At 35.6% G+C, this 11,319-nt stretch overlaps 1 long non-coding RNA gene across 1 annotated transcript; it reads right to left on the bottom strand.

The window, feature by feature from the left end:
• LOC131954874 (uncharacterized) lies at nucleotides 1-10,581 on the bottom strand. The gene is made up of 4 exons (XR_009388809.1): nucleotides 10,456-10,581; nucleotides 9,046-9,134; nucleotides 8,619-8,679; nucleotides 1-273 (listed from the first exon to the last, which is right to left on the bottom strand). It is a non-coding gene; the product is annotated as an uncharacterized LOC131954874 (long non-coding RNA).
• Between the last annotated feature and the right edge of the window lie 738 nt (nucleotides 10,582-11,319).

An 11,319-nucleotide genomic window follows, 5' to 3' on the forward strand; every position in this document is an offset into this window, starting at 1 on the left:
GAAAAAGGTTTATTTACCATATGGGTCTTTTTTAAAAATAAAAATAATTATTTTCCTTTCTTTTATAAAATGCAAATATAATAATAAATGAAAAAAGAATGCTCTACAGGCTTAATCTAAATGGTCAAAGTCGTATGTGCATTCATAAACATAAATCTAAAGCTATATCACAAACAACATGATGTATGGAGATAAGAGATTGATGGATTTCGTTGACTGGGGCAGTCTATTTTGTAGACACTCTCTCTTCCTAGGCTACACAACGTTAACGAGCTGGAATATATTCAAACAAAACAAAAATTAAATTTAAAAATTAATTAAATTGTTTCACATAAAACGTGATGGTAAATCTACAAAACATTTCCAACAATTTATGTCAGCTAATTAAGATTTTCAATGTATAACTTTTTAGAGTTATTTCACTTAAACGATAATTGCTAATCTAAAATAACACATTTCCTGCAATTTATGTTAACTTATTTAAATTTTTAAAAGTCTTTTTAAAAATTAGATTCGATCACCTGCAAGAGATGACTAGATCTAGTTCAATATAGTTTCTCACTTGGCCCAATTACATCTTAGTGTAAATATTATCAAGGTGTATGCAAAATCAATCCAACCCCCCCCCCCCGCCCCCTTCCACTTTAATCATTATCAAAACCTTAACTCTTTCCAGTAAAAAAATTGTATTTCTTTTTAAAAAATAGTTACCATTATAAGTTGTAAATAACTATGGATTCTTTAAAAAGTTTAAATTGAAAACACAGATGATGATGTTGGGATTATTACACAGGTTTTCGAAATATGAATATTTTTGTGCCTAAATTATACAATGCAATCAGTTCCCCACATCTAATCTATTTTTGATACTACTGCTATAGTGACTATAGTCAGGGGCGTAGCGGGGGGGGAGTAGTATATTAGGTCCCTTTTGGAGCGAATGGGTGAGGGGGATGCGGATGCGGATGCGGATGCGGAACAAAGGCTATATAGGAAAATACTCCCCGCCTGGGTGAACCGCAGGTACAATGACATATAGCAAAATACTCACCCACCAGGGTGAGGTGGGTGATCCGCAGGAACAACGAAATATAGTAAAATACTCCCTGGGGGAGGTGGAGGTACACCGACATATAGTAAAATACAGGAACAATGACATATAGTAAAATACTCACCCACCTGGGTGAAGGTGGGTGAGGGTGGGTGAGCCGCAGGAACAATGAGATATAGTAAAATACTCACCCACCCTAGGGTGGGGGATGCGGATGCGGAGTAGGTCAGTAGGTCACCACCGGTGACCTTGTGACGTAATTAGTAACATTATGACGTAATCATTGACCTAGTTACGTAATCATTGACCTAGTTACGTAATTTTAACGAGTTTTTTAATTAGTTTTAATGAGTTTTTAAAATTTTAATTAATTTTTGACCTAGTTACGTAATTTTAATGTGTTTTTTAATTAGTTTTAATGAGTTTTAAAAATTTTAATTAATTTTTTTTTTTATTAACGAGTTACGTAATTTGATTATTTGTTTAATTTTAAATTGTTTACTTTGTTTGTTTACTTGTTGTTTATTTGTTTATATTGTGTAATTTTTATTCACGAGTTACGTAATGTGATTTTAATTATTTTTATTTTGTTTATTTTTAATTTAATTTTATTTTATAATTAGTTAAATTATTATTAACTAGTTACGTAATTTGATTTTAATTACTTTGTTTATTTGTTTATTTAATATATTTCTTTTCTTTGATGTTTAATTTGTTGGTTTGTTTGAATGTATGTATGTTTTAAATAAAAGACTAACACTAGCATGTACTAGAACAGTCTTTGTATACCAGCCTTTAACCAGACATGTAACACCTGTTACGTATCGACCGCCCGCGAAGTTTTCTCGGCGCTGCCCGTTTTAATGGGAATGTATTGATCGCACCCACTGGGCCATCACAGCATGATGTCCCACCTAATTAAATTTTTGTTATGCTTCACCGAGTTTCCCCCGCTCGGAAGACAGGTTATGGTAATTTACGACGTACATTAAGTGGCTTTCCGCGAAGTACATAGGTCATTATGCAACAGCTGTGTAATATCGATCGCATCCACTGACCATCACACCTAATTAAATTGGTCACGCATCGTAAGTGTAGCGACATCGGTAACTAGTCGCTTATAGCGAGGTCAGCGAAAACCGATCGATTTGTCAGCTCCGTGAAACCCTTAGGTAACAGCTGGTGCTGTAATTAGTCACGGCTCTCGGCTTTTTTCATTAGACTACAGCTGTACATGAACTATGTTCACATATCATACGCCCGGTCATTCTTTGATCAAATTAAAAAATTTTGTTTCCACATGTCATGCGAACCGTCCCTTGCTATGTATGAAAGATTAATGGTTGTAACTATTCGCTTATAGCGAGGGTCAGCGAAAACAAAAATATATTTAAGGGTCGGAATTTTCTTTCAACCACCGTTAAGTCAGGTTTTGAGACGAAACGAAGTCTCGGTAGGTTCGTGTTTTTTAATGGGCGACAGAGCGACTTGGGGCGTTGGTACGTAGGTATGCGGGGTAGACATGTTTTTTACAAGTCTGGAAAAGTAATTACGTTTTTTTATGACCGTTCCGATTTTCTTTTGATCTGACCACCATTTGACCACACTGAGCCAGATAAATTTAACAATCGTCGCAGCGGGGTTTATTTTAAGTGCACCCCGTGCACGCTTGTTTACATTTTAAAAGACGTGTCGCGTGTCTTCCCCTTACGGCTTCCCTAATAGAGAAACGAGAGGAAAGACAACTGTTCTAAAATTAGAACAGCCTTGTTTACAGCCACGAGTATCGTCCCTTGTGAAAAAATTCGCATCAGAATCATTAACTAAACATTCAATTTCTTTAACAAGTTAAAAAATAATTTAGGAAGACAAGGGTTAACAACATTAGACGCCACCGTTTTTGTTTCCTGCGACGACAAGGCACAATACACTTTTTTATTTTATGTCTCAAGTAGAGGGGTGGGATATTTTTTCTTTGTAAGCGTGTTGTAAACAATAGGTAGACGAAGCGATTACTAAGTAAGAGGGGAGAGAAGTGACGTACATCGCGATATTTGAAAACATGGCGATGTTTAACCTCAACCAAAAAAGGCAATGAACCTAGAAGGAAGACGAATATATATCTTAGTCTTGCAGCAGATTACCTGCCCATGTTCGCTTTAGTATTACAGTTTTCATCAAACTTCTTTTTGACTTGAACTTCTTTAATTTTTTAAGAAAGTTTACTTATACATATTACATTACGTCTAATGACAATTTTTTTATTTTTACCACTCATGAATTTTCTTTTTCTATATCTTACATTGTCATCTTAATTTTTGATCACCTTAGTAAAAATTTGCTTAAGATTATAAACTTCAAGTTTTAAAAAACAACAACGTTATAGTACGTCGTGTCAAATGACACACCGTTTAAAATGTCTACATTTAAATTTCACCAAAATAATGATGTATAAACTAAATATGATATGACGTTAGCATACATATAATTCAATCTAATCACTCTAAAGTACAAATCAATAATTTTTTATTGATTAAGGGGCTGGGTGAGTTATTTTTATTCGGGCGCCCAGGGAAGTTTGGAGTTGGTTGGAACAGATTTTATACACGAGTCGGTGATGTTTTCACCGAGGCAGGGTTCGAAGCTAGATTATGCATGTTTTGGAATTGTTAGGGGTCGAGTCTATAGTAGGGTCGGGGAAGTTTTGTTAACACAGACGGATGTTTCGAAGTTGGTACATCCATGTTTTACAATTTACAGGTAAAGAGTCCATACTAGGGTCGGTGAAGTTTTCACCGAGGCAGGTTACAAAGTTGGGACATGCATCTTTAGGAATTGTTGGCAGTCGAGTTCATACTAGGGTCGGGGAGTTTTGCTAACACTGAGGCAGGTTGTAATGTTGGTACATGCATCCTTGGAATTGTTAGGGGCCGTGTTCATACTAGTGTCGGTGAAGGTTGGTTTTGAACTCGGAACATGTATGTTTTGGAATCGTTAGGTCTAGAGTCCATACTAGGGTCGGTGAAGATTTCACCGAGGCAGGTTACAAAGTTGGTACATGCATGTTTAGGAATTGTTGGTAGCCGAGTTCATACTAGTGTCGGGGAGTTTTGCTAACACTGAGGCAGGTTGTAATGTTGGTACATGCATCCTTGGAATTGTTAGGGGCCGTGTTCATACTAGTGTCGGTGAAGGTTGGTTTTGAACTCGGAACATGTATGTTTTGGAATCGTTAGGTCTAGAGTCCATACTAGGGTCGGTGAAGATTTCACCGAGGCAGGTTACAAAGTTGGTACATGCATGTTTAGGAATTGTTGGTAGCCGAGTTCATACTAGTGTCGGTGAAGGTTGGTTTTGAACTCGGAACATACATGTTTTGAAATCGGTAGGTGTAGAGTCCATACTAGGGTCGGGGGAGTTTTCACCGAGGTAGGTTACAAAGTTGGTACATGCATGTTTAGGAATTGATGGGGCAGAGTTTAAACTAGTGTCGGTGAAGGTTGGTTTTGAACTCGGAACATGCATGTTTTGAAATTGTTGGTAACCGAGTTCATACTAGGGACGGGGGTGTTTTCACCGAGGCAAGTTACAAAGTTCGTACATGCATCATTGGAATTGTTAGGGAGAGTTAAACTAAGGTCGGTGAAGTTTTCACCGAGGCAGGTTACAAAGTTGGTACAGGGATGTTTAGGAATTGTTGGCAGTCGAGTTCATACTAGGGTCGGGGAATTTTGTTAGCACTGAGGCAGGTTGGAAAGTTGGTACATGTATGTTTGGGAATTGTTGGTAGCCGAGTTCATACTAGTGTCGGTGAAGGTTGGTTTTGAACTCGGAACATTCATGTTTTGGAATCGGTAGGTGTAGAGTCCATACTAGTGTCGGTGAAGTTTTCACCGAGGGTGGTTTCAAAGTTAGTACAGGTATGTTTTGGAAGTGTTAGGGGCCGAGTCTAGAGTGGGAAGGCTTTTGTTTTCACTAAGGTAGATTTAAAACGTGGACCATCCCTGTTTCGGAGTTGGTCGGGGTAGAGTTTACACTAGAGTGGGACGGTCTTTGTTTTCAACAAGACAGGTTTCGAAATTCGGCCATGGATGTCTTGGAGTTGGATGGGAACGTTGTCACTTGTGACAGTAAACGAAGGGGGATAAATGTTTGTCTGTTACTTTGTCCTTTGTCTGTCCAAGGGAATAGTGTGGGTAGTGGTACGGTGTGTTTATCTATCGGTTGTTTAGGGACGGGGGCGAGGGCGGCGGACAAAGTTGTCGATGTAGGTAGGGTGCAAGAGATATTCAACGTGGAGTGGTGTCTACAAGTTATGTATCCCAGTCTGTTGGAGTGGTTTCTAGGGGGTTGTGATATTAGTTGAATAAATATTTGTCTTTAGGATTGTCATAAATCCTTTGTCTCTTTAATGGAATAGAATGGGTAGTGGTACGGTTGGTATTGAGGTTAGGGATGGGCGAAGGGGAAAGGGGTTGCGGACAAAGGGAAGGGGAAGGGCGAATAGTGATAAAAATAACTCACCCAGCCCCTTAATCAATAAAAAATTATTGATTTGTACTTTAGAGTGATTAGATTGAATTATATGTATGCTAACGTCATATCATATTTAGTTTATACATCATTATTTTGGTGAAATTTAAATGTAGACATTTTAAACGGTGTGTCATTTGACACGACGTACTATAACGTTGTTGTTTTTTAAAACTTGAAGTTTATAATCTTAAGCAAATTTTTACTAAGGTGATCAAAAATTAAGATGACAATGTAAGATATAGAAAAAGAAAATACATGAGTGGTAAAAATAAAAAAATTGTCATTAGACGTAATGTAATATGTATAAGTAAACTTTCTTAAAAAATTAAAGAAGTTCAAGTCAAAAAGAAGTTTGATGAAAACTGTAATACTAAAGCGAACATGGGCAGGTAATCTGCTGCAAGACTAAGATATATATTCGTCTTCCTTCTAGGTTCATTGCCTTTTTTGGTTGAGGTTAAACATCGCCATGTTTTCAAATATCGCGATGTACGTCACTTCTCTCCCCTCTTACTTAGTAATCGCTTCGTCTACCTATTGTTTACAACACGCTTACAAAGAAAAAATATCCCACCCCTCTACTTGAGACATAAAATAAAAAAGTGTATTGTGCCTTGTCGTCGCAGGAAACAAAAACGGTGGCGTCTAATGTTGTTAACCCTTGTCTTCCTAAATTATTTTTTAACTTGTTAAAGAAATTGAATGTTTAGTTAATGATTCTGATGCGAATTTTTTCACAAGGGACGATACTCGTGGCTGTAAACAAGGCTGTTCTAATTTTAGAACAGTTGTCTTTCCTCTCGTTTCTCTATTAGGGAAGCCGTAAGGGGAAGACACGCGACACGTCTTTTAAAATGTAAACAAGCGTGCACGGGGTGCACTTAAAATAAACCCCGCTGCGACGATTGTTAAATTTATCTGGCTCAGTGTGGTCAAATGGTGGTCAGATCAAAAGAAAATCGGAACGGTCATAAAAAAACGTAATTACTTTTCCAGACTTGTAAAAAACATGTCTACCCCGCATACCTACGTACCAACGCCCCAAGTCGCTCTGTCGCCCATTAAAAAACACGAACCTACCGAGACTTCGTTTCGTCTCAAAACCTGACTTAACGGTGGTTGAAAGAAAATTCCGACCCTTAAATATATTTTTGTTTTCGCTGACCCTCGCTATAAGCGAATAGTTACAACCATTAATCTTTCATACATAGCAAGGGACGGTTCGCATGACATGTGGAAACAAAATTTTTTAATTTGATCAAAGAATGACCGGGCGTATGATATGTGAACATAGTTCATGTACAGCTGTAGTCTAATGAAAAAAGCCGAGAGCCGTGACTAATTACAGCACCAGCTGTTACCTAAGGGTTTCACGGAGCTGACAAATCGATCGGTTTTCGCTGACCTCGCTATAAGCGACTAGTTACCGATGTCGCTACACTTACGATGCGTGACCAATTTAATTAGGTGTGATGGTCAGTGGATGCGATCGATATTACACAGCTGTTGCATAATGACCTATGTACTTCGCGGAAAGCCACTTAATGTACGTCGTAAATTACCATAACCTGTCTTCCGAGCGGGGGAAACTCGGTGAAGCATAACAAAAATTTAATTAGGTGGGACATCATGCTGTGATGGCCCAGTGGGTGCGATCAATACATTCCCATTAAAACGGGCAGCGCCGAGAAAACTTCGCGGGCGGTCGATACGTAACAGGTGTTACATGTCTGGTTAAAGGCTGGTATACAAAGACTGTTCTAGTACATGCTAGTGTTAGTCTTTTATTTAAAACATACATACATTCAAACAAACCAACAAATTAAACATCAAAGAAAAGAAATATATTAAATAAACAAATAAACAAAGTAATTAAAATCAAATTACGTAACTAGTTAATAATAATTTAACTAATTATAAAATAAAATTAAATTAAAAATAAACAAAATAAAAATAATTAAAATCGCATTACGTAACTCGTGAATAAAAATTACACAATATAAACAAATAAACAACAAGTAAACAAACAAAGTAAACAATTTAAAATTAAACAAATAATCAAATTACGTAACTCGTTAATAAAAAAAAAATTAATTAAAATTTTTAAAACTCATTAAAACTAATTAAAAAACACATTAAAATTACGTAACTAGGTCAAAAATTAATTAAAATTTTAAAAACTCATTAAAACTAATTAAAAAACTCGTTAAAATTACGTAACTAGGTCAATGATTACGTAACTAGGTCAATGATTACGTCATAATGTTACTAATTACGTCACAAGGTCACCGGTGGTGACCTACTGACCTACTCCGCATCCGCATCCCCCACCCTAGGGTGGGTGAGTATTTTACTATATCTCATTGTTCCTGCGGCTCACCCACCCTCACCCACCTTCACCCAGGTGGGTGAGTATTTTACTATATGTCATTGTTCCTGCGGCTCACCCACCCTCACCCAGGTGGGTGAGTATTTTACTATATGTCGGTGTACCTCCACCTCCCCCAGGGAGTATTTTACTATATTTCGTTGTTCCTGCGGATCACCCACCTCACCCTGGTGGGTGAGTATTTTGCTATATGTCATTGTACCTGCGGTTCACCCAGGCGGGGAGTATTTTCCTATATAGCCTTTGTTCCGCATCCGCATCCGCATCCCCCTCACCCATTCGCTCCAAAAGGGACCTAATATACTACTGGGGGGGGGGTGACTCCACTTAGGGGGTGACACCAAGACGAAAAATAACAAAATATGTACAGAAAAATGATAATTCAACTTAATTAAGAGCAAATTTGACAAATCCCGACAAGGGTGGATGGGGGGGGGGGGGGGGGGGTGACACCATTAAGTGCCGCACCGGGTGACACCCGACCTCGCTACGCACTGACTATAGTGACTGAAGTATTAGAAATTGATTGGAAATTGATTATAAAAATTATTGTATCATTAAAAAGTGATTGGAAAATAAAACAAAATAGATCTAACTGGAAAATTAGACACTGATTGGGGTTTTTTACAGTCAAAAACTCACCTGTAGGTCTTGTCAACAAAACATTGTAGCAAGGAGATGTGCAGCAGGGTTGTCCTTTAAACTAGTCGTAGGGATAAAATATATTACATTAACTTGATCATGTATTTTAGTACTAGAGATGTTATGCACTATTAAAAATATAGGACAATCAACAGTGGTATTAAAACACATCTTTAAAAAATGTAAATGGTATTGATACAAATAATAATGCACATATTACTTCAATTAGCAATACTTTACTTCGTTCTTCTAATAATTTTTTACCTCTACAGAGGAATCAAGAATATTCATAATTTATTGATGTAATAATGCCAATGTAATGTAAAGGACAATAACTGACTTATGATAACCAGTTTTAAAATAAAAAAAAACAATTATGAGTTATATTTATGATAAACCAATTTCAAAATAAAGGGCAATAACCTACCTCTTTGTGACGGTTTGGTGTGAGATGTATCTTACATTTCACACACCTAAAACATTGTGGGTGGTAGTGTCTGTCAAAAGAAATTCTTGCTGAAAAGATAAATAACGGCTATGTTCAAGAGTGGCTATGATTGACGTCCTTTAGACCGATAATATTCTCCTCCATCCGCCTAACGTCAAACATTGTCATAAAAAGCATAACCGCCTAAATATGTCGACAGGTTCTATTGGTCTAACTCATCATACTAAAAGCCTTAATATCGATACAAAAATCTGATAATACTGGACACCCTCCACATGTGTAGGCCTATACAAAAATTATAACAATAGCAATAGTCATTCGTTTTACACCAACTAAATAACGGTATGTGCAAATATGTGAACATTTTTATGTATAATGACGTCAACAAGATCTATGTCGTAGCATTATATTATGCATATATATATATATATATATATATATATATATATATATATATATATATATATATATATATATATATATATATATATATATATATATATATATTTATTTATTTATTTATTTATTTATTTATATATATCGTATATATATATATATATATATATATATATATATATATATATATATATATATATATATATATATATATAGGCCTATATTTATTACCAATACATTCATCATTAAAATGAAAGCCATCACAATTTTAACGTGAAAAAAATTATTTTTTTTACGAAAAACAATTACTGATAATATGGTGGGCATTGTTTAAATAAAAAAAAACAGTAGTTGGCTTTTTGTGCTAAAAAAACAAACTGCGATAAAAAGTAACGAAAAGTAGGTCACCAAAGTACCATATATGAGTAATTTGGTTGTCTTTGAGATGATGGACAATACGATTCTCAAATACATTAGAAATCCAGCTTTTCAATGCTGTCAAATACAATATGATGACAGATATAAAACTTTTCGGAGAGAGCTTGTAAGATTGGGAATAATTGTTTAAATTTTAATTAATCGGGTCATAAAAATCGTATTTTAAAAACATTATATTTTTTTCTCATTAAAGTTATTATTTTCTTAATACGAAAATGGACAAAATATCCAAAAGTGCAAGATCAGGATTTTTGTGATTTTTTTAAACATATCCCCGTAAAAGGATTAAGAAAAAAAAACCCACCTCATTATAGATTTCTTTTAGAATCAATAGTGTTTTCAAGTTTATTTTCTAAAATACTGAAACGACATTTCGCACATAAAATAAACAACACGCACACCTCTAAATTGTCAAATGGTTCTATAAAAAAGCACATCCCTGTTCCATAGACCTAATTCATAAACTATTATAAACCTTTTCAACCAATGAATTAATACAACTATTATTTATTATTTATCTTGCAATTTTAAAAGTATAATTATTATAAACGTTACCAGGAACAGCGTTTCGTCCGCATACTTGACAAGCAGGCATTTTGATTTATGTAAAGCGCAAATATATCTCAAGATCAGCAACTGACACTGCGGTTTTTTAAAATGCCACTTATCGGAGCTGCAAATTATGCCGAGGAGAACCTGTTGGATGGAAAATTTATACTGGAACCTCGCCCACGTAACGAGTATTGTAAACAAAAGGTTTTCGCACGGCTCCATAGAAGGACTGGATGTGAGGAAGTAAAAAAGCGGATATTCCAAGGGTAACCATGCTTGGAAGTAACAAACAGAATTTTACAAGAAATTTTTTTTTCAGGGTTCCCACAGAGTCAGGAAGCTGGGGGAAAAAAACAGGAATTTTAAAATAAAATTTCCTGGTCGAGAAAGCCGGAAAATCCGATGAATAGTCGGGAAATTTTCATAATACCTGTGAATGTTTTTCATTCCCCCAAATATCGCGAGACGCATGCATATAAATATATAAAAGACTTTTTTATTTATAAGCATGCGTCATCAAATAAGTAATATAAACAATGAAACAAACAATTAGAAAACGACTTAAAGAACGAAATGAGGAGCTAATTCAGTTTTTTAAATAGTAGACACGATTGGATTCCCTTTATCGAATTAAAAAACCACCCAATGCTTATTATATATAATGCTAGAATTTATGTTCATACATGGGCGGACAGAGAAATTAATACGGCAAACTACAAACAATAATGTACTTTGCACTTTTTAAAACTCAGCACACAAAAAAACAACACTTTTTAGCAGAGTAAAAAAAAGGTAGACTATACCTCCAGTGTTATAACCTTAACGTATTTTGGAATGGTAGTAGGTGTGGAAGGTAGTGGACAGTGG

Source organism: Physella acuta, unplaced genomic scaffold, assembly GCF_028476545.2.
Source record: "Physella acuta isolate Inbredline_101_S28 unplaced genomic scaffold, ASM2847654v3 ptg001036l, whole genome shotgun sequence".
NCBI classification, from domain to species: Eukaryota; Metazoa; Mollusca; class Gastropoda; family Physidae; genus Physella; species Physella acuta.